At 38.2% G+C, this 11,467-nt stretch overlaps 1 non-coding gene across 1 annotated transcript; it reads left to right on the top strand.

Annotated features, from left to right (window-relative positions):
- The first annotated feature begins 1,246 nt into the window (after positions 1 to 1,246).
- LOC141688396 (small nucleolar RNA R71) lies at positions 1,247 to 1,353 on the top strand. The gene has a single exon (XR_012561840.1). It is a non-coding gene; the product is annotated as a small nucleolar RNA R71 (small nucleolar RNA).
- Positions 1,354 to 11,467: the final 10,114 nt, after the last annotated feature.

Here is an 11,467-nt window from a genome sequence, read left to right as displayed (position 1 = left end):
GTTTCCGATGGTGCAAGGAATAGTGAAGCTTCCAGGATCTTTAAGCTTCGGAGGCAACTTCTGTTGGAGCACAGCACTGCATTCCTCCGTGAGAGCAACGGTCTCTAAGTCATCGAGCTTCACTTTTCGAGAGAGAATACCTTTCATAAACCTCGCATAGCTAGGAATCTGTTCAAGAGCTTCAGCGAAAGGTATGTTGATATGAAGTTTCTTGAACACCTCCAAAAACTTCTCAAACTGCTTATCCAGCTTTTTCTTCTACAGTCTCTTTGGAAAAAGAGGTGGAGGATAAATCTGTTTCTCCCCTGTATTACCCTCAGGAGGAGTGTGTTCCATAGTAGTCTTCCTTGGTTCCACCTCTACTTCCTTCTGCACATCTTCTTCAGCTAAAACTTCAGATTCTGGAACTTGAGACTTTTCAGGCTCTTCGTCTTGCTGAATTTGGGGGCTTGCAACCTTTCCAGACCTTAAGGTGATGGCGTTCACCTGTTCTTCAACTTCTCTCTTTCCTGGATTGGCTTCTGTATCACTAGGAAGCGTTCCTGGTGGTTGATTCAATAAGGCATTAGCAATTTGCCCTATTTGGTTCTCCAGAGTCTTGATAGAAACAGCCTAGCTTTGGCATATAAGAGCCTGGTTTTTGCACATAAGCCTCAACTCCTCCAATTCAGATTTTTCATTCGAAGATAGACCTGCAACATGAGTTTGTTGTTGAAGTTGGAGTTGTTGCTGAAAAACAGGAGGGTTGAACAGCTTATTTCCAAACTGCTGGAATGGTTGTTGCATTACATTCTGATTGTTGTTTCAGCTGAAGTTAGGATGATTCCAGTTGTCAGGATGATAAGTTTCTGGAACTGGTTGCTGTGAACTCTGAAAGTTGCTCACAAACTGAGCTGAGTCAGTAGATATAGCGCATTATTCCGTCGCATGGGGACCTACACACAGCTCACAAACACTAATTATCTGCTTAACACCATAGTTAGCCAGAGAATCGATCTTCGTAGACAATGCCTTTAGTTGAACAGTGATAGTCGTAGCTGTATCCACTTCAAGAACTCCTGCTACCTTGCCATGTGAATATCTCTGGGTTGGATACTGATATTCATTAGCAGCCATTAGTTCAATTAGATCATAAGCTTCCTCATAGCTCTTTGCCCATAATGCTCCGCCTGCTGCTGCATCGAGCATGGGTCTGGACTGTGCTCCCAACCCATTGTAAAAACAATTGACGATCATCCAATCAGGCATTCCATGATGAGGACACTTCCTAAGCATCTCCTTGTAGCGCTCCCAAGCTTCATATAAAGATTCTCCTGATTGCTGTGCAAATTATGTTAGAGCACTCCTGATTGCAGCTGTCTTCGCCATAGGGAAGAATTTAGTAAGAAACTTCTGAGCAAGATCTTCCCAAGTAGTAATCGAACCAACTGGTAGAGAATATAACCAGCTCTTAGTCTTGTCCCTCAAAGAGAATGGAAAAAGTCTCAGCTTAATAACATCTTCAGAAACACCATTGAACCTGAAGGTGTCGCAGATCTCTATGAAATCCCTAATGTGTGTATTGGGATCTTCCATTGGAGAACCCCAAACTGGACTGAATTCTGCACCCATTGAATTATGCCAGGCTTGATCTCAAAGGTATTAGATATGATAGCTGGCCTGACAATGCTAGATTGAATGTCATTGATCTTGGGTTGAGAAAAATCCATCAAGGCTTTCGTTCGTGCTGCTGGATCTCCCATTGTAGTGAGTACCTGAAACACAAACAAATAAATCGTGAAAGTAAAAGAATCCGAGTCAGTGAACTTTAACGACCGCTGATGACAAGCACATAAACTAAAAATTAACACCGAGTCCCCGGCAGCGGCGCCAAAAACTTGTTAGGGCGAAAACACGCGCTAATATTCACGCAAGTATACGCGTTCGCAAGTAGTATAAGATATAAATCAGATTCGTTCCCACAGAGACTGGTTTAGGTTAAGTTCAATTTATGCACCTATGCAACAACGTATGGTTATTGATCAATGCTAAGACAAATAACAAATTGGGTTTTGATTAAACTAAGAGATTATACTAAATAACATTAACTAAGAGAATTGAGGTTGAATTACTATATATGACAAACATGGGATCCTAACTTCATTACTACTTCATTCAATAGCCTTATTGTTCTTAACCTTAGCATGTGATTGTGATGACACTAATCAGATAACACAAAACTGATAAACGCCAACTTTCGTTGCACGAGTACCATTCTACCAGACATCCACAAAAGAGATCGAAGTTGAATAGGCACCAATTATATTGAGACCCTATATATCTATAGAATTTGACAACATAACGGTTTAAGCACAAGTTATCTATTGTGATTACATAGGGCAAGTAAAACGGTTAGAGTTACCTACGAATCATGCATACACATACATGCACCTATGCTAGCATGACAAGTTCTAAACCTCTATATTCATTGTCGCTTCAATAGAGATTAACACGTTATCTTATATGTTAGCTACGCACATAAGATGAATAAGCACAACCAATACTAGGATATCATACAATCACCACACACCAAGATATCGAAACAAATTAACTATTAAAATCCATAAGTAAATCCGCTAGAACCCCATGATAACGATTAGCCCATGATTGAACTCATCGTCACCATGGGTTTCAATGAAAGCATGGTATAAAACAAGGTCTTAATAAACTGAATAATAATCAAAGTACGAATAAACGAGATCTAGGTTCAACAAGAACGAAAACGAGCATCCAAAGTTATAACTAATTCAAAAAATCACAAGTTGAAAACAAGATCTTCTTTTTCGGAGTTGTTATGTGCTTCTAGGTCTTCTCCTTGGTATCCCAATCTTCCCGGATGATGAAAACCCTTTTTTTTAAGTATATATACGCCCCTAGTGGACCTGGACCCTTAAAATCGTCAAATTCCACTCAAAAAAGGCTTTTTCAGCGAAATCAGCGACCAACCGCGCCCTGAGCGGGCGCTCAGCTCTCCTGAGCGGGCGCTCAGCTCCTGGGCGGCCGCTCAGCTCTGCTAAGCGGGCGCTCAGCTACTGACTGGGAAAATTTCTGATGAATCTTGTTTTGGCCATAACTTGAGTTCTACTCGTCAGAATTAGGCGATTCAACTGCCCACGCGAAACTAACGAGATTCTCTAAAACTTGACAATGGCCTTGGCTTCCAATTCTGATCACTTTTCATCACATTTCCTTTAAAAGCTCTTTTCTTCATATAACTGATACCTGAAATACAATAACACAAAAACACATCAAAATACCAATAACTTGAGTCCAAAACACCAATTTAAGCTTGTAATAAAGCATTTCAAGTGGATATAATATCCACTTATCACCCGGGTTTTGGGGCGCCATTTTTATCTTGGATATTGAACTGATCTGCAACTTTGTACTTTGAGATTGTACCTCGAGATCTCAGTTTAGGTCTATAGAATACTTGATATCTCGATAAGTATATTGGCTTATCGAGATCTCTAGTACTCTATATTTAGTTTGGCTTATACAGGTTTTTAGTTCTCTGTAAGAGAATTTAGGCTTGTCGAGATCTCTAGTCTTCACATCTTCACTTTGACTTATCGATAACTCTGAGTTCTCTAGTGGCTTCATGAATTATCGATATCTCAGAGGTTTCTAGCAAAATTAACTTGTCAATATCTCAAAGTTCTCTAGTGATCTTGTCGATATCTCTGAGTTCTCTAGTGAATTTTGACTTATCGATATCTCTGAGTTCTCTAGTGGAACTTGACTTATCGATAACTCAGAGTTCTCTAATGAATGTAGACTTGTCGATAACTCTGAGTTCTCTAGTGAAGAAATGACTTATCGATATCTCCAATCTTCAGTTCTTCAATTTGGCTTGTCGATATCTCTGAGTTCTCTAGTAACTTTTCTGACTTCTCGATAAGCCATTATGGAGTTCTTGAATTACTTCTCTATAATATTAAATCTGTGACTTATAGAGATCTTGACTTAGAGTATTTTTCCTAAAACAGATTTATTCAACTCCAAGCTTCTTCATAATTCTTCTGAGGCATGATCTTCTTGATCTTCTTCCAAATAGAATTCTTAGGCTTGACACTGTTTATAGACAAATGCTCCAGTTTGCTCCTTTGACATTTTTTATAGACTTTAAAAAATTATAAGTACAAAATACAAATTAAGATAACAATATAACTTACTTAGGGTTGACAAAATGGCTTAGTCTTGTTAAAGTACAGGCATGTCTTTTACAATAATCTCCCCCAATTTGTGAGAAGATTGCTTAAGATAAATTCATGCCTGTTAACAAGACTAACCCCAAGTTTGAAATGATGGAGAATAAAATTAATACATAGGGATTGATAGTATTACAACTTGTACACCATAAGATTCACAAGGTTCAGTGATTACAAGACTCAGCTAAAGACAATTTTTACATTTGCTTCTTCTCTAATTTTTACATTTCAAGTTCTTCTATGATTAGTGTTACACTTAGAGCTTCTACAAGTTTTTGTCTTACTGCCTTAGGATAACCATTGTTCAGAACCTCTAGGCAGAATCCTGAGAATCCATGAGCTCTCATGTTTAGAAATCTCCCATCTTTAGAAATTCTGCTCATTCCTTTTGCTTTCAACTCTTCTGATCTTTTTATGAACATGTCTATTTCTTCATCATGCCTCCTTCTTCTTTCTTCAGCTTCAGCCTCATCTCTTTTCTTTGTTTCCTCCCTTTCAATCAACCATTCAATTAGAGATGATATCCATGCCCTTGTAACTGTATCCTTGTCTTTTAACAAACTTATCACTCTCTTAATTTCTGTGGGAGCCAAATAATCCATTAAACTTTTTTCTAGAAGAGTGAATGTACCATCCTCAAAATAAATTCTAACTTCTCTCAAGGATACAATCCAGACTTTAACAATTTCCTCAGCTAGATATTGGAAATGGTCTTCATCTGAGATGCACCAATTTAGAGGCAGAAAGTCAGATTCCTTAAAGCAATTAGAGATGGCCCTTTCAGTGACTTCTCTTTTCTTTGTAGGCTTGACTTTCTTAGGTTTTCTCCCAACAGATTTGAGCTTGAATTTTAGTGAAGGCTTGGCTAAAGGTAGGGTTGTCATTTTCTTGAAATTGGTGTGGCTTGAGGTGATTGGAATTTTTAGGAAAGAGTTGGCTATTTTCTTATATAAAATTTTTGGCTTAGATGTTTGGGAAGGTTTGATGTTAGAGATAGTTGATGTTGTAGGTTGAGCTGAGGTTTGAGTTGGTTGTGTTTGGATTTTTAGGGTTGTTTGAGCTTCTGAATCATCATGAGGCTTTCTGCTCTTCCTCTCACCTCTTCTCTTCTTTTTTTCATCTTTCTTGTCATCCTCCTTCTTCTCTCCACCCTTGCTCCCATATGGCTTACTGGACTGACTAGGATTTGAGCCAGAAGGATTTTGATCATTCTTCTTCTGATCATCATCATCCAAGTCATCCTTGTTAAACTGTGTTTTGGGCAAATTGGCTTCTGTATTTTCCAGATATCTCCTTAGTAGCTTTATCATTTCTATATCATCATTGTTCTTATTTTTCTTAGCTCTTAAGCCAGTTCCTAGGATCATGATAAGCTTCTTGTTGCTCATGACACAATGTTTGGGGATCTAAAAATGTCTGAATTGTTTGGTGGTTGGACAGATGTATGCTATACCCTTGCATGGATGTAGATATGCTTCAGGAAAGGCAGCCACTTGAGCGTCTCTCAAATCAGTTAATAGCATGGTATCTTCACAAGTTATAACTCTAACTTTGCTAATAAAGATATCTAACTCAGATGCCCTCCTCGAGATAAGGTAATTTAGGGACACCTGCATACATTTGTCTGTCCCAAAGTCATTTGCATTGATCACTATCCTGTTATGCACAAAGTTGTCCTGATTGACCTTGATCACTCTTATGAAATTAATTGTCTTGTCCAGAGCCTTCTTGTATGTGAAGTGATTATTATTGAGAGAAGCTTTTAAAGCTGTGAGTAATTCATCAAACTCTCTACTCAGACTAGGTCCTTCAGCAGACCTAATAAGTCTCTCCATGTCAAGATTAACTTCTTTAGCTTTCTTTTCAGCACCCTGGACTTGATCAACTTCTTTAGCTTTCTTTTCAATACCCTGGACTTGCTGTTGAGATGACCTTGATCGTGTCAACCTAGCCTCCATCTCCCCCTTAGTTTTGTTGATAGGCATTAGAAGGGAAGTAGGGAAATCTGGCAAAGAAGGTAGTCGTATGTTGAGTTTACCCATGATGGCTCCCAAAGCTATAGAATTATGTATTTGAAGATGATTATGGGAGTCCACCAGGGTTTGGATATCTGTTTGTTGGCTCTTGACAAGAGATGTCAAAGCCTGAACTTGTGCAGTGAGAGAAGAGTTGGAGTCTTGCAATGCTGTCACTTAACCTTGTAGAGACTGAATTTACAGATTTATTGAAGTGGATCCAGTCTGATAAGAGCTGCTAGATGTGCCAAAGTGTTCTTCTACAGCCTGTTTGATCCCTTCCATCAGCAAAGTTGAAGGCTTAAATCTGCTTTGGTGAAGTTCATCCAGCTGGACCTTGGTCTCATTTGAGTGAGTAATTTGTTGCTGGACCACTGTATGGAGATTGATGAAAGATAGTTTGAGGTTTTTGACTTCCTTCTCAATAGAGGCAAGATCCATCCTAGCCATAAAATGCTTGAATTTAGAAGAGACCTTCTCTTGAGATGGTATGATCTTGTCCATTTTCTCATTCACCAGTTTTTTGATTCTATCTTCATGACCAATAAGCTTGATTTCAAGAGCCTTACCAAACAGATGAAATGCTTTGAGATGAGATTTGTATACATCTGTAATGGCATTATAGACAGCTTCTGGACTCAAGTCTTTTGCATTGCTGCCCAGAATAGTAACATACTCTTCTCTGAATCTGTCCAGAACTTGATTCATCTCTAAGGAAAAATCATCAAATAGCCATGCATCCACATTTCCATCTTGCTCATCATCATTGAAAATTTTCTCCTTTTGCTCCTCAACCTCTTCATTATAAGCAAGCATGATAGCTTGATAGTCCTGGTTGCTCATATTTGAAGTCAGGAGATGCTGTGAGATGTTGGCCAGTCCAGATATCTGTTTTACTAGTAGATCATCTACAGAAGTTGGTTGAGAAGTAGATTCTTACAGCCACTGAGAGAGTATGTGAGGTTGTTGAGGTTGCGAGGTGGAGGGTTCATCAGAAACACCTGTGACTGGGGTCACAGTTTGACTCACAGATTGCTATGTGGTTTTGACAGTGTGTTGTCCTTCACTTGTAGTGGGAACCTCCAATTGAATTGGAGGGGATTTGACTGGGTTACTGTCATGTACACCAGCCTCAAACCCTTGTGTGTCTTGCAACACATTGGCACTTAAATGTGCTATGCTTGCCTCCCCTATGACAGGATCATAGGCAATTGTACTTCTAGCTTCAACTGCCAATGCAATCTCTGCTAGAGTTATGAGGGAAGTTGTCCCTTCTTGAGGAACCTCCAATTGAATTGGAGAGGATTTAGATAGCTCCCCCTCAAGAGTACTACCCTCAAACCTTTTAGTCTGTGAAGACTGTTTTGCACATGAAGGTGCATTAGAAGTATCCATGGGGTCTTCAGTAAAAATTGATGAATCCCCCATGTTTGTGATGGTGTCATCAAGGTCTACCCAGCATGTAGCCTCTCACCATCTAAATGAAGTGTCTGTGTGGTGAGCGAAGCTTTTTGAGCTAAGTCACTTGATTTTTGGTGCACTTGAGAAGTGAATTCAAATGGAATTGGAGTAGAAGAAATTTGAGTCATAAGAGTTTGGTGCTCAGATGTGAGTGTTAGCAGCTCCCCCTGAATGAATGAGGGGGCTTCAAGAGATGTATCCTCACAGTGTGTGCCTTCCTTGTTCCTCCTACCATACACTTGAATTGCTTCTTGTGCTGGCTGTGCAGACTCACTCCTGGTTATTTTTATAACTGCATCCTGTTGGGAGGATGTAGAGGAGGTTATAGTGGTCAGCTCAGTTTGTTTACTCCTTTTGGTTCTTTTGATCAGAGGTGTCTCTTTTTCAGCTATCTCCTCACCACTCTCAGTTATCACAGCTAGGTTTATCCCCTTTCTCTTTTTTTTTACTCATCTCATCCTTTTGAGAAGATGAGGTGGTTGGTTGCCTAGCTTCTAAGGGTTTTAAAAGAATGGTTACAGCTTGGGAAGATCCCTGTGGGTGTTCCTGTGTTCGTACTTCCACAGGTTCAGGAATCATAGCTGAGCTAGATTATATGTTAGATCTAATGTCAGGCATAGGATAAGGGTAAGTCCTAAACCTCTCCAACATAAATGGAGTGATTTTCAGACCTACGTTTACCTTATTCTTTGTAGTAAGTGAGCCAAATATTATTTTGGACACTTGCTTACAATTGTCTATTTTTGTGTTATCTATTCCATTCAGTAAGTGTATGTCTGCTACTTTATGATTTAAAGTGGACATAATGAATCTAGGGAAGAAAATTTCCTTACCTCTAGCTGACAAGGGCATTGTTAGCCTGGTTGCAAGCTCTTCCAGGATCAATAGACCAACATTCAAATGTCTGTTGTGGGAAATTGAATACACCAGCTTTTACACAACACTTGAGATGTTGTCATATCCTATTTTTCTGCAGGTGAAGGCCTTTACCACAGAGTCAAAGATGAAAGACCACTCCTTCCTTAAATTGGTCCTGTTTAAGCTTGACAGGTTGATTCTCTCATCATAGTTGATGAAGTCCATAAACTCAGTCAGCTCATCAGGAGTTGGTACCTCCACCATATTCTCAGTTGGCAGCCCCAAAGCTCTATTCACATCTTGGTCATTGAATTCTATTAGTTGGCCTCCAATTGTGCATGTCACCACCATAGATAGAGAGTTATTATTTACATCAGTCCTCACTACAGCTGTAGTCCAGAATTCATGTAACACATCTAGATACAATATTGGATTTACAGTCAAAGCACCTGCAAGATAGGATTCAGCCAATAGTTTCATAAACCCCTTGAAACTATCATGGGCTTGGTTTGCATCAGTAAAAGCAAGATAATTGGTTCCTTTCTCTGGGATAGATGTCCTTGCAACATTTAGAGCCATTGTTGATTGATGAGAATGAGTGAGTAAGAAACATTTCTGAGAAAGGATGGAAAACGAGAGAGAAATTGGCTTTGGATTGAAAGCTAGGTCTCGTTAGATCTCGAAAGTTGTAAATAAGTGTATGTATCGAGAAGTCTGGGTATTTATAGAAAAAGTAAATGACTTGTCGAGAACTCAAAAATAGACATTTGGAGTTTGTCACTCGAGAAGTCATTTTAAGAAATGATGTACATATCGAGAAGTTATTTTAAATTACTCTTTTAGAGAACTCAAAATTGACTTATCGAGATGTCAAATAAATACCCAGTTTGTTCAAAATGGACTGAATTAATTCCAACTTTTATTTGAATAAATTCAAAATAAAATTAAAATGAATTTTCCAAGAGTATTTTACCAAAATAATTTATTAATTTAATTTATCTCAGTTCTGAGTTATTGATAAGTCAAAAATTGTACTTATAGAGAACTCTGTGAATAAACACTACTAGAGAACTCTACAAGGACTTATCGATAAGTCATTTTTAGGCCTATCGAGAAGTCACTCGAGAAGTCAGTAAATTGACTTATCGAGGACTCACTCGAGAAGTCCTAAAATGACTTGTCGAGAAGTCAATTTTTACTTATCGAGAACTCAATTCTCTATATACTTTTGGTTTTTGTAATTTTGCCTTGTGTTAATTTTACATATTAAGAATGTAAATTAACAACTGAGCAGTTTACTTAGAATTTGAAAAAATCCAAGTTGAGTTTAAATTTGAAAGACAAATATGCAGAGATTTCTGAAATATTTATAATTCATATTTTAGTTAATTTCCAATTTAATCAAATTAATTTTGATTTACTGGAGATTAATCTGCTGCAAAATATTAGCTGAGTTCTTGCCTTAGGATGAAGAGTTAAGCATTCCAATTTCACCAACGAGTCTCGTGAAAGATGCTTCATCCAAAGATTTAGTAAAAATGTCAGCAAATTGTTTTCCAGTTGGTAAAAAAATGAGCTCAATGGTACCCTTAGAGCATGTTCTCTAATGAAATGATACCTCACTTGAGCACAACAACTTTCTGCAGCTGTGTGTTCAACTTCAGCTATAGAAGATGATACATATTGTTGCTTCTTGCTATATATAACACCCTCCAAATCCGGGGTATAAATTTGGGGCATTATTAAAAACAATTACCAACTAAACCTGCACAAGTGGAATATAAATATAATAATTACCCCGAACTATCACTACTCAGGATCTTTTAAGGTCTGAGTTTGAAAACAAGAATCACATACTACACTTTATTACAAACCCAACTAAATAAAACCTGTCTCAAAAACTCTCTTTGTTACAAAACTTTATTCTATCTACAGTCTCACTACACAACTTTTATTCAAACTACACAAGACTTTTATTCAACCCAACATTACTACTTATCCTGCTACACCTGATCTGGCAATTCAAAGCTCTCTTCGGGAATAGGAAGGAACACTCTTCGTATAAGAGGGTCCCGCTGCTTGACTCGCTTCTTGACTATGCGGGTTCTGATGGGTTTCATTCTCTACCTTAACTGTAAAACAATAGGAGTAACAATAAAAAGGGATGAGCCAAAATTGCTCAACAAGCCTGCAACAATATATATAGTATAAAGAAAGAGAAATGAGTGAAACAATAAGCTGCTGGTCGGAACAACCATCTGAATCTGTATAGAATAGTAATTTGCCAATGCTGGCGAGTACCAAATGAACAAGACTGGAAACAAGAACCAACATATGCACTATAACCTGCTGATCAGTCAGAATATAGTGCGGATCTATACCCAACTGCATAGACCCAACCAACATAAGGAGTACTCAGGCAACTATGGCCTATTAAATAATGGTCTGGGTAAAACCCAACCCGTATAATAACCATCCAGTCCAAGGCTTAGCATCCGGAACAATCGGAATGCTATTGATATATCCCAACACCAGGATATACCAGAGTATATGTAACAAGGGTAAAGGAATTGAAATATGAACAGGGAATTCAATAAATTGGGTAAATCAATAATTGAAATGAAATTGGAATTAAGCGATAATAAATGGGTAACAGTGTATATGAACAATGATTATCAAAGAGAACTGATATGATAGAAAAGAAATATAAATCACTATTCTGAATTTAGAATAGGGGAAAAACTTGCCTTGCGCGTACTTAACCTGGTTTATCTCACCGCCTTATAACCCTAGCTTGCTTGGCCTTGCTAACAGTGAACAAATCATGGAAAGATAGGCATTTAGATAACTTACTATATACGTGTATCTTAAATTGATAACACG

Source organism: Apium graveolens, chromosome 9 (genome assembly GCF_009905375.1).
Source record: "Apium graveolens cultivar Ventura chromosome 9, ASM990537v1, whole genome shotgun sequence".
In the NCBI taxonomy this organism is placed as follows: Eukaryota; Viridiplantae; Streptophyta; class Magnoliopsida; order Apiales; family Apiaceae; genus Apium; species Apium graveolens.
This window is presented reverse-complemented; position numbering and strand designations above follow the sequence as displayed.